We start from the raw sequence: 4,488 nt of genomic DNA on the forward strand, positions 1-4,488 counted from the left end.
CTCGTTTTTGAGCCGCTCCTTCTTTCCTCCCCCTCTTCTCTGTCTTTCTGACACAGACACACCCCTGTGTGCCCTTTTTCTCTGAGTCATATTCGGATCTTGCTTTATCTTGCTTGCTTTATTCTATCCCTTCTGATACTGCACGCTGAATCATCAACCTTTCAAATACGCCATGAAAGACAAGTACTAATTCACAGTGCACTGTTGCTCAATGCAAGTTAACTCTTTCAGAAGCGCTAAATATAGTCTGTGGTATTTTCTTTGAAGGAAACACAAGATGGATATAGCATTCACAAGAATGTAAGCGAGAGACGGTGTGTCAGAGAGAGGAAGTAAAAGAGGAGAGAGAACAAGAGAGTTTAACGCATAAAGCATAGCGGCAATGCCCCTTTAATACCTTCAATGACCCATGAGAATGAGGAACGCAGGATTGCAGACTCACCTGTCAAATTCAATCTGGCCTCCTAATCTTTCATTTCGAGATGAAATCCTTGGCGGCTGCAGCACACTGCAGCTGGATTTCGGCCCGTTCGCCTTTTCTCTCACAATGTCATCTTGTGGTCACAAGCTGTATGTCACCGAATCAGAACCAAAATGCACATACCTGTGCCAAAACATTGCCGAAAATCTAGAAGGCTGTTACAGCAGACAGCACAGTTCAAAGAATCCTATCACAGTATTCCTTGAGAGAGATTCACAGAGTGTCTGCAATTTTAATCATTAGAACATTCAGTATGTCAGCACTTAAATAAATGTATCTCAGAAATTTCTGTTGACTGACATTTACTAACAAGGCGTTATTATTGTGTGGATCCACACACTCACAGGCACAGACACACACACATTAACATCAAATAATCTCTGATTGCTTCCACAGGTCAATTACACTGTCGTCACCCACTGTCAATCACAAGCGCATTTGTGCTTGTCTGTCCGTCTATTATGGCCTTAGCAGGACATACCTTGTTCATTGTAATATTTACAGTACTTACCTCCAGTTATCATTCCAATGATTTAGTATATTACCTGTTGACCTATCTGTGATTTTCGTTTAACATTAGCAAATAGTCATTATAATACTACAAATGCAAGCCATTTCTCTCCAAATACACAGAGAGAGAGACAGACAGAGAGAGCGAGAGAACACATAAATGCAGCACTGGAGATACAGTTAAGATACAGTTAATGTTCATTACTCCATTTTGTAGCACTGCTATCATCAGAGAACCCCTCTCCCAAAATGGCTCCAGCCACCACCCTCCCTCCTTTCCTCCAACCCCCCTCCACTCTTCTTTAGACCCCTGTTCTGATGCACCGGAGGCCATCCATAATTTATGAGCTGTGTTTGCAGCCATTATTACGATGGTACTTTTATCTTTACTGTATGCCTTTTAATTTATATCTTTTCATTACACTCCGCCACCAGCGCTGAATAGTCCATACATCCCTTGTGAGGGGAGCGTTAGCAAGTTAATGGCAAATAGTAAACAACTAAATGTGGGGTTCATGGGCATTGCAAATCTTGTCAACTTGTAAGCGCATGCAGTGATTGCTGATGTGTCTGTATGAAATCCATGACCTGGATTACCTTGGCGAATACAAACTGTTTGTGAAACGACACTGATTGAACTTTTGACTCAAATCAGAGAGAGTGAGTGTGTATGTGTGTGTTATCCTTGTGATACATGGCTATAATAAGTCCACCTGTTTATTTTACCATTGCAAGGCCCATTGAGATTGATTGTAAGATATTGTAATGAAAACAGCTGGTGTAGAAGTACAATTCTAACAGAAATGTAACGTCACAGGTGCTGTATTGGAGGTCAAAATGTCAGGGGCACTTTACAGCTTTATATGTAGCAATCAAATGAATCTTTAATACAAATAATGTACAGTACAGTTCCCATTCCATTCTGAAAGTGTGCTTCTAAACCTCTGTGGAAGCATTCAAAGAGCAGTGTATGGACCCTTTCTACAATAAAAACAAAAACAACATTCTATTGTTCTATTGAACATTCTATTTGGTTCCCAATCTACTTCCTCTGCATTAAGATAACATATGGAATGTTAAAAAGGAAGTCTTGTGGGGCCAACTATGATGCTGATAATGGAAGTCTCTTGAAAGGGTCTATACAGGACGTGTGTGTGGACAGCACTGAGATCAGGGGATGCAGAGCCAGTCAGACCAGACAGACCCAGAGCACATCTGCTTCATTAACTACAGTCATTAATTAACACAGACGGCCTAGCTGCCAGACGCCTGACGGATTGCTGCATTAACACATCCGCTGATAAATTTATTAATTAAACATTAAACAAGCTGGCGACCTCTGACCTCGTGGAGAGGGACAGCCTTGGAGATAAGGGGTGCTTTTAAGGGAATTATTGGGTGATTTACAGTGGCGTGGGGGGATTTCAGTGGAATCTCGGATCAAGCGGGGCATTGGGAGACAGGGGGACTTCATCCACAGATGAGCAGGAATGTGTTTAAAACATGAAACATTAGCCTTTTTTTGCGGAAAATTATTTTTATCTTGAGGATCAAAAGGAAGAGACAGTGGGGGAAAAATGTCCCAACTCCCTCTAGCCTCATTTCCAAACACAGGCCAGAGTCACAAGTGCATCTCACAAAAATCTCTTGGTACCCTCAAGTGTGTCTCACCTCGGGAAACTGGACACAGCTACACACATATCCACGTACTGAGCACTATACCCCCCTCTGACCAGAACAACTCTTACTTCACTTAGGATGACTCTGTGTTAAGTGCTTGAGGCCTCGGGAGAGCAGTAAATCAGACATCAATGGCAGATTCAGAGAGAGGGGGCAGAAACACAGAGTGGGAAAGAGACAAAGAAAGACCAAGACATGACATTAAGCCCTAAGGTGCAGAGTTTAAAATGACTGCTTGTGCTATATGAAGCCTAGATATGAAGCCACTTATCTACAATCATCCAATAAGGAAATGCAATATTTGACATTTATCAAAGAATATACCGGTAGTGTTTATGCTATAAAATGGTAGACATTTTCCAGAATAACTTTACTTTTTGTTAATACTTCAAACAATTTAGTCTGGGTGTTCTGAACAAATCTCAATTTCTATATACTGTACCTCTAATAAATGTCAGGATCCAGTGCTGGAGCCTATTATCTGTGTGAGATTTACTCCCCTGCTCCAGATAGCAAAATCAGGTTGGCAGATAGCGGACCGCTGGTGGTTTGCCACTTGTGGTCCGGCGTTGGACCACCATCTCTTTAAATTTAACTTGTCATGAATATTAAGAAAAGTTAATAAAATGATATATGGAGTATAACTGAAGGATTTTAGACCAATAGTGGCAAAATATTGGGCAATTTGTCTGCAACCCGCAGCAGACCGCCAGATCTGCCCCCAGTGGTCCGCCAGCCCCTTGCTATCTGGGAACTGAGTACTGAATTATAAATCATGATCAATTTTAGCTTCACCACAAAAGTAATGTCCTCATCTGTACAACCTGATGGTATCAATCGAGATTGAGTGAAAGGTAACAACTCAACAATCTATTTTTGTGTTGTTTAATTAAAATGAAACATTCCCCCACTGTCAACTTGGTCGCATCCATTCGTTGAACGCATCCCTCAGAGAGGATCCCCATAAACCCTAATTTGCTGTTGAAGGTGACAACAGTGACCGAGAACAATAGCGCCGAAGCTCCTGGGAGTCATCTGTGCCTTCTCCCTGCAGAGGCCACAGATGGCTGGCTCTGCTGAATGGACACACCTGGCTTGCTCTCGTCCTGTCCTCCCTTCTCTCTTCCTCGCTCTCCCTCCTTATCATTTTAAGTCTCCTGCCTCCCCCATCAGTACTCAGGCTTTCCCGATGAAGCTCAAATATGAGTGTGTGTGTGTGTGTGTTATTAGCCGTAATGGCTCGCGGTGGTCTATGGACTGGAGAGGACACTTAGGAGGCAAGGTCACTGCCTTTTCTCCCTTGGTTTAGAATGAGATTTTGGAGGTTTGGTTTGTGGACGGGAACGGTGTGAGTGCCACTCTGGTGGAACAGAACGTTCAGTCAGAGCGCCCATTTAACAAGGTCAACAGCATCGGGCTGGTCGTGACTTGTGATGCCTCTGTAGCTTTCTCAGATGGCAGGCTGAAAAACGGCAAAGAGCTGTGGCAGGAACACTGCCTGCTGCTAATAGCAATCACAGTATCTGTAAAAATATGTGCAGTATCATCTAAAGCTATTTCAAAACACTACTGTAAAGAAATTGTGACTACTTGCTCTAAAGGGGACTTTGTTGAATTTAACTAGATTTGTTTAATCCCAAACAGCACCCTCTACTGTGGAGATGAAGGGGATGTTCCCATGACTCATCCTCCATTTTAGGGGCTTGTCTCATCTAGAGATCTTTTCCCAGTCAAGAAACAAATTCTAAGAACTGCAAAATTGGCATGGTTTGTGTATAATACGAGTGCTTTTGCAGAGTAATGACACAAAATAAATA

The sequence above is a fragment of the Alosa pseudoharengus genome, unplaced genomic scaffold, assembly GCF_046254945.1.
Source record: "Alosa pseudoharengus isolate Yale_2024_CS ecotype anadromous, Long Island Sound unplaced genomic scaffold, YU_APseudo_1.1 YU_APseudo_1.1_scf_5, whole genome shotgun sequence".
Taxonomy (NCBI): Eukaryota; Metazoa; Chordata; class Actinopteri; order Clupeiformes; family Clupeidae; genus Alosa; species Alosa pseudoharengus.